The sequence below is a fragment of the Folsomia candida genome, unplaced genomic scaffold, assembly GCF_002217175.1.
Source record: "Folsomia candida strain VU population unplaced genomic scaffold, ASM221717v1 Fcan01_Sc023, whole genome shotgun sequence".
In the NCBI taxonomy this organism is placed as follows: domain Eukaryota; kingdom Metazoa; phylum Arthropoda; class Collembola; order Entomobryomorpha; family Isotomidae; genus Folsomia; species Folsomia candida.
The window spans coordinates 1,330,350-1,339,142 of record NW_019091215.1 but is presented as its reverse complement, the minus strand read 5'-3'; the positions used below and the strand labels follow the sequence as shown (position 1 = coordinate 1,339,142).

Sequence of the window (8,793 nt, the reverse complement as noted above, 5' to 3'; positions counted from 1 at the left end):
GCCAAATTTTACCTTAATTTAAATAATAATTATAAAAATGGCCCTAAAAAATTACTTTGCATTTTTATAAATTTCATGTGCCTGACACAATTTACAATTTATTTCGAATTTGGACAAATACAACTGGAGAGGAAACTACCACATGCGAACAGTAGAAGGTAAAAAATCGCTGCCAGACTCTGGCTAAATATCCATCGATTTGCTTCTCAGTTCGGTACACGTTTTGGCGATTTTGTGACGAAAATTAGCAAGTCCATAGCTGCGATTTCGCAACGAGTGTCGCTCTGTTCATATTTGGCAAATTTCACGAAAAATCTTTAATTGGTGATCATTTTCCGTGATAATTTTATTTTTGACGACCAACGTTTTACGACAGGGAAATCGATCATTTTCATTTTCAAAACGTGATATTTATGGCATACATACATATGTAGGTATGAAATGTATGAAAATTTCGTCAAACAAACCATAATAATCAAAAACAAGAGGAGGAGGAGAGTGGAAAACTAAATGAAAATTACGAAATTAATTATTTTTCAGCTAGTAAAACTGAATTTCGATTGACATTAGTGGTTGTGTGTGTCTTTGAGGAAACAACGTGCCTTTAAGTGAAATTTGGCAACTTTTTGGCCAACAGCAGCGTTTCTCACTAAAACGAATAACAAAACTATACTTGTTATAAAAGTATGCACAAGCAAGCCTCTATTTAACAATTTAGCGGATCATGAGTGATGTATGCATTGCTTGTCATTACCATAGTTTTGTAAATGTCCAATTACCTTACAAATGCATGTGTTATGTACTTGTCTGTATACTTGTCTGAAGGTAATAGTATTACCTTCACCTACCAGTATCACCTACGAGTATTATTACCGTAATACTCGTGCCCTGCTGTTACGTACCCGATTTTGGTAAATATTTGCACACTAAGGATAAGAAATATGGTGACGGTGATAACCAGTAAGTAAGCATCTTTACCGGCTATTTACTGCTTAGCTAATTTAGAGCATCACACATAGTTATATACATGTTTACTAAGTATCTCTCCTGATTTAATCTACTCTGAGGCTGCTTACTGCAATCTATTAAACTACGTAAAGTTGTTTAGAGTTGTAACAGCGTGTGGACTACCCTGTTTTTTCGCGCATCTTTTATTTCTGCTTTCTGCTACATCGTGAATTAATAAATCCGGCGTACAAATTATACATAAAAGCATATCATTCATTTATTTTTTGCATATTCGTGTGGTACCCCCTCTCCTAAGTCCGCCTTTATGTTATGGACATGTACGTATACGTATAGAATTTGCACTCACACATTTAAAACGTGCGTCAGTTTATAATTACGATTCATGTGTAATCATTTTTTTTATTATTTTCCAACAAATTTTTATGAATGTAAAATTAGCTAATTACGGTTACAAACTATTTCAGCCACTGTAGCAGCAACGACAAGCGTGTCTTCGGTGACAAGAACTTCCTATAATATCGAGGTCGTGTCTACGCCGTCGTCATCCGACAATAATGTGAACTTACGTACGAAACTAATCTACTGCTCGGCAGAATTTATGCAACGTACGAATCAGAATATATGTGCGTGGTGCATATATTTTTAATATTATTTATAGCTTCGCTGAACAAAGCGGCACAGCTATCTACTTAAAACGCCAACAGACTTGTGTTGGTTCAACAGAAGATAAGGAAGGCGATACAAGAAATACAAGGGGCAAAAGAAGCAGAGATTTGTGCTTAGATTCATGACAGACAACAAGGCAAGGTCTGTTTATTAATATCCAATAATTTCAATCAGCTTTATTCACCATTTAAAATTTTTAGAAACTAATCGAAAAAATGCAACTAATGCTATGGAGATAACTCTCAGCCGTAGAAGGAAGATCCACGATCCGAACTTGGAGAGTTGAACTTGACGAGTTGATAATCCAGGGAGCCGACAACACAGTTCAAGATACTGGTTAGTTTTATTTGTATTTACCATACTTATCAAGCTTGCTGTATGTACTTAATTACAATTAATTTACAGGATAGTCGATTTATCACTACCGGGATGGTGATAATTAGGTCCATCTTTGTCTCTGTTATCTATTCATAACTATGAATTAATAAATTGGTTGTCTTTGTCAACATGTACCATTTCGTCTGGTAGTTTGTGGTGTATTCATTACAAAAGAGTCTCCTCTTCTTCTGCATTCTGTCTGAGCGGAACCAACTGCATGCCCTCCTCCTCCTGCGTATCATATATCCTCCGCTCGTGACTTCCCCCCCGTCGCCTCTCTCATCTTTTGTACACGTAACCAGCAACAGCAGCTGCAGCCAAGATAATACACAGGATTACGACGACGGGAGCTATACGGTTACATACTATGTATAATAGTAACCCGATTTCTTGGAGATTTGTTAATTTGCGAGGAACGTGCTGATATTACTTTTAAGATGGAACAAAGACTCTACATATTCTGTTGCTCCGATGATTACGTTTACTTTGTGGTATAATCGAACCATATTTCTTATTTCAATGTGTCTGTATGTATATGTCTGTATATGCAGGACCTAATCGACAAATGTGGCCACGACGCGGAGGATACGACCATGAGACGACCAACGTCTCTGATTCTTGAGAAACTTGCAGATCCAACATTAGTTAAGAAGCATCCTTATCAGGAACATATAATACAGGCTGCCAATAACATTATTGAAGATACAGGTAGGTTTATTTTAAATTATTGCATTAATTATCTGGTCATGGAAAATTAAGTTTTATTAATTAATGTGTAATAAATATGGTGTTTAAACGCTCTCCTCTTCTTCCTCTACATTATAAAGCTGCACCAACTGCATTGAGGCATTATTCGTTGGTTGGAGTCGGTTTCCTCTCCCTCGTCTTTGTCTTTTGTATATATAGCCACCAGCTGCAGTAGCTGCAGCCAAGATGAGACATAGGCAGCCACAAAATAAACAAATGATTTCCAGACCCATCCTCCTTCGGATTTTGGTGGGGTTGGACACTCGTCGAGAAATGCAACCACCCTCTTGGAATAAATTACAGGGAGAGCTTCAAACTCTGGGAAGCACAGTGTGGAATCGTTCTGCATAATGCCGAAAGAATTTAGCGAGGCGGTGAGACACGAGATGCAATCCATGATACTAAGCAGCGAATATATGCGTATGTCCGCCTTCTATGATTGTGCGTTGCGATCAAGTTATCTGAATATGTAGATCTTCCATTAATTACATTAGTTACATTTTCTACCTTGTGGAGGGGAGAATATTTCATGGACGACGACGACGATAGTGAAAGTATTATGTTGCCAGTGTTATGTTCTCATCCTCTCGATTATGCTCGCCTGGGGCGAGCCTCGCCAAAAGCAGCTAGAAAAAGAGAAAGGAGCGTCGCCATTAATCGGGGCAGCAGCAGCAACAGCACGAGTTGGAGAGGAGAAAATTGGATAAAAATTAACAAATAAATTGTTTTTAACCCAGAAAGACCGATTTTCAAGTGAAATTCGTGCTTGTGGTTGCCTTTGTGCAGGAGAAGCGACTTCGTGTGCAATTTGTCAACTTTCTTGGCCAGCAGGAGCTTCTGTGCGAGTGACAAAGGTGACTTTTTATAAATGTGCACGGGATTTGACGTGTTTGGTTATTGTGTATAATTTATTTGGCAACTTTTTTGGCCAACACCAGTTTGTGGGAGTGACAAAATTAACTTTACAAAAGTGCACAGGAAGTTTGTTTTTAGTGCATAATTTACAAACTTTGTGAATCGGCTCATGAGTAAGGTAGGTAATCCTTATTTTTATCCCAATTTATCCAATTTTGCAAACATTCAGTTTCCTTGCGAAATGTTTACGAAATATCTGTTTGTATCGGATAGGCAATGGCGTGTGGCGATCCTTATGATCAGCCCTGCGATTTCTTCTTGGATGTTGGTACATATTTGCACACTACGAAATATAACTATAACTCGCCGTGAATATTACCCTTTATTCGCGGAGCTATTTACGCTTACGTACTGTGTGTAATTGTAAGCAGATTTCTTAGAGACTTGCTAATGTGCGGTTGACGTAAGGCTGTTAGATTTAAGATGTTGATATGTGCAAAGACTCTAAGCAATATGGTTCCGATTATACTAGAAAATAAACGTATGTGATTCTTTTGACTTTATTATACCGTTTACTAACTGTATAGTGGGAACCAAATTTCTTAGATAGTATCGAGCTTGAGTTCATCGATCCATTTATCCACGGCATTGATTGTGAATAAGTAATCATTCCTTTCTATGTGTTTCAGCACATTATTAGTTATGCAGTATTTATTCTATCAATTGTTTCAGGAAATTCGCACAGTTGCAGAGTGGGAGATGCAGGCCGCAGCGATCAGGATGGACCTGAAGACGGCCGTGATGAAGAGGACGACTGATTGGACGCCGACGACGACCAATAAGCAGCGTAAAAAGGTGACGAAGCTTCAATACCGTATCACCCCTGTGGAGGAAAAGAACTCTAAATTGTGTATGTATTGTGTATCACTCATTCGCATCATTCGCATAATGAATGTATATGCAAATAGAGTTGTTGTATGTTGCAAATATTATTATTAGGTCCGAACCAATTATTTGTCCTTGTCACCGCCCTCAACAGAGCGCAACGACTCAAGACGTATGCTACGCCGCTGTACGGTTTTTGTCGGGTAATTTTATATCAGGTTCAAATACCTCTTTGAACAAGAATGGAAAGAGGGAAGGACGTGGGTGTATCGAAAATATTTTCGTGTTCTAGGATGCATATGTAATCTGACTAGACGTAGTGCACAAGTAAGAAAAAGCATTTGTTTGTCTCCCTTAATTTTCTGAGCAGAGCGGAACAGCAAACGTCTGAGCATCAAAAATGGACTAATTTTCAATTCGCATGAAAAAATAACCTCTCTTAATGCGCAATCCATACCTGATAGTTACATAACCAGGTAGCTAGAGACAAAATTCTCAAAGGTCCCAGGATTCAGGCAGTTCAAGAGGAAACAAAGAAGAAGATGCAGAACAACTTATATGTTAGGAAGCAAAGGAGAAAAGACCTTCCAAAAATCAAGACTGACAAGATTGTAAGGTCTCTATAATAATTTGTACTAATAATTTTTCCTACTAATTTCTAATGATCAAACTCCAGTCTGATCAATATTTTATGCTAATAAATTGTATTTGAGGAGAAATAAATACCCATCCGGCAATCAACGCATAGGATCTAATTCCACCCGCACCATAAATTCCATGGCAAAAGACGGAAAAACATGGTAATGATTTTACATTCAAAAACCTAAGCCGAATTTAATTTAATTAAAATTGGGTTCTTTAGAACCAAACTAACTAACCCAACTAAACTAATTAAGCTAAAAATATCTCCTCTTCAATGAAAACTCAGCCCATATGCAGCACTGTTTTAAAAATTTACAGCTTTGTGTAAAATCAGAAATTAATAAAATTACTACTCTACCCTCCATGAATTAGTCAAAGATTTCCAAAATAGAGCACAGTGTTGCAAAGAGACCTGTAGCAAGATTTAATATTAGTGGCAAGGAACGAAAAATTGACAACAACAATGATTGCATAATAAGAAAGTAGTAGATGTGGGTGTTGGAAGGATAAGGCAAATGATTGCTCGCAGGCAGATTTTAAAGGCGATAATGATAACTCAAACATATTTAGTACCTGAAGATACTACTGCCGCCCCTACGCCTCGCTTCCTGAGTCAGAAAATCAAATCAAAGAAGAAGATAAACTTGACAACAATTCGCCAGTTTCATCATTTATTAATCGCGAGCAAATAGCATCAATTCCTAACGATGAATTTGACAACACTTCTGGATCAATACATCCATCACAAGACTTAGGATTACATGTCCAACTTTCCATCAGAGATGAGAAACCGCAAATAAACATTAATCAAGTGCATGATTTGCTGTCTGGGCAACCAGTTAAAGTACATAGCCAAGGTTTGCATATTATTTGTGTCAGGAGTGGTCGACCGAAGCGAAAATGCACTACACCCGGTGTAGATCTTTCAACTCCCTTACAACAACCCTCACAACTTCCAGTAAAGCGGAATTAACCTAAAAGTATTATGAAATAGTATGATTAAATAATTTCAGTTGAAATGTCAAGCTATGATATAATTCGAAAAAAGGCAAACGAAGCTCTAATAGCCTCAAATGATATTCCAACAAGAGTAGAGCAGTTACACTTCAAACCATCATATTTAGGCAGGTTAACCTAGATAGCATAACAAGATCTCAGCAATTACATAACGTACAATGAGCCAGTATCCAATCGGCGACTGTAACATGGATTACACAGCCATGCTACTTATTTACAGGTATTGAGTACGCTATCCATGACGCAACTAATTATTATTGATTGACGTATTTAATTATAGATACTCAAGATTCATTTGATCCAGATAAGCCAATAGGCGAGGATATATAATACAAATATCCTGTCATTAGCATTCCCTAACATTTGATACATACATTAACTCAAAAGAAAGGTGAAAAGACATGCCTATGTGTACATATGCAGATCTAACTTTTGGTTCCTTATAGGAGGAGACGCGGACGTCAACTAAATATGTGTGGTTTCAATACATAGATAAAGTGAAAAGGACTATTAGGTTTTACGATTTCAACAGCTAGTATCCTAATTCTCGCTGTGCTGTAACTAGCAAAACTTAACAAGCTCCGAATATCGTGAGATTTTAAAACAATGAGGATTAATTTTTAAGAATTATTTTAAGAGGTTGATATTTATAATCAAATTATAAGTACAGTCAGCAAAAAAGCAAATAAACATTTACATATTTTTTATTATGGTATGATCCCGTGCATTTTGAAATTCTGCACGCAGTTGTATAAACTAATTGACGAATAATTCCGTGCCGCCGATTTTTATGGTCACGGGAAGGTCAAATGTTAGAACTTTTTTACATCACTGCGCGCGGAATTTCAAATTGCTAAGGGCACGGGATCTAACCGTAATAAAAACTACTTAAAGCTGTATTCACTTTTTTTTGCTCCCTGTGCGTATAGGATTTAAAGAATTTTTACGATATCATAGAAAGATTGTCATAATTAAAATCTACAGTAGTGGAATTAGGTGCTATTTTAGATAAAGAAACACATATGTATCACATGCATACATTTGTTCGTAAATATTTGTGGTAATAACCTAGTTGAAAATGGAAGATAACAGATTACTTGTTGCAGCGGGGACTGGATAATGTTGCAGATTTATTATGACGGAGGGTGGTCCAAATTGCTGTAGCGATGACGTATGTATGGTTGAACTGGCAAGTAAATATTTTGCACTCCGATGATTACGGATGAGGTATGTACAAATCCCCAGTCAGACATGGCTAAGCGATGCGCGCGAAGGTTTACCTGCGACATAAACAGACAATAAAATAATGGGCATTATTTAAAAAATGTTGCGATATAGGATAAATATTAAAGAAGAAATAATTTGTTATCATGATTGACCTGGTAAAAACTGGGACGGTTAAAAATATATCATAACATAATATTAAGGAAACCCATACTATCAAATTTACCCCGCCTAATGGTGCATTAAAAAATGTTGCAATTAAAATGTACAAAATATAGTAACTATGGCCTCATCTAGAAAAAAAACATACGCAAATTACCGCGCTCGCTTTGCGATGTTGCAACACTTTAAAGGAGCAGTAAAAAATAGACGAATTTTCTTACCTCGGGGAAGTAAAATCGTTGCGACGTTTAACATCACAGATCCTGGAATTTAGGTTGGTATAAAGAGATGGCGCAATTATGTAATTGAAAGATGGTGGATTTTCTGAAAAATGCAGGCATTTTAAATTTTGAAATCGAAACAGTATTCATTTGTAGCCAATTTTCAGAACCAAATTTATTTTTATTTGTCAAGGCTTACGACTTTGAGCAATGTGTACGTATTTAAAACGCTATTGAATTTAATGAATGCATATCAATTAAATATACGATTGTACATGTTTACTTTGCTTGAAAGTGCATTATTGAATTTAATGGATACTTAAATACTTAAAGACTGAATTGATAAACTGATTCCTCCATTTAATTTTTGCTATATATACATATGCACAAACATACATAAAATACAATTTAATAACTAAAAATTATTTCTTATTTATTTAAGACAAATTAGCACCAACTAAATTAATTAATTAATTATTTACCAATTTGTCTGCTCCAATTTTGCATAAAAGATACCCATCTTGTGCTTATTTTGTTTTATGTAACTTCACAGCACTCAGATAAAATTATTTTAAATTCGATAAAATACTTTGTTGAAATGGAATTTAAATTCAATCTTTGTGATATTTTCTACTTTACTTGAAGGAGCTTGGAATAGAAATGCGAAAGAAATGCGCATCAGAGATATTTTTAATGGAGGACGGCATGGTCCTTCGAGGGAGAAGGACAAGGACAAAGAAAGGGTATTTCTTCCCTCCTTTCTCATTTTGAAGAACATTGGCCGCGTAGGCGTGGATCCGCAGGGACACTGTCACTACAGTTAGTATCATATAAATCCCCGTCCCGTATCCTACAATATGCATGTTCCCTGATGTCCCCACAGCTTCCGTCGTCACTAGACAAACAATGGATAAATTTAACCGACACAAGGCGAAAAGTCCAGGTGCAGTGTGAAACCGGGTGCAAAGGGTTTACATATGTACCTTTTACATATGTCATCAATCTCGTCAGTCTGTCCCTTTTTACC

General features: G+C 36.5%; 1 long non-coding RNA gene across 1 annotated transcript; it reads right to left on the bottom strand.

Moving 5' to 3' along the window:
* Positions 1–5,198: 5,198 nt before the first annotated feature.
* On the bottom strand, positions 5,199–8,019 carry LOC118438619. Its single transcript, XR_004836951.1, has 2 exons — positions 7,767–8,019; positions 5,199–7,439 (listed from the first exon to the last, which is right to left on the bottom strand). It is a non-coding gene; the product is annotated as an uncharacterized LOC118438619 (long non-coding RNA).
* Positions 8,020–8,793: the final 774 nt, after the last annotated feature.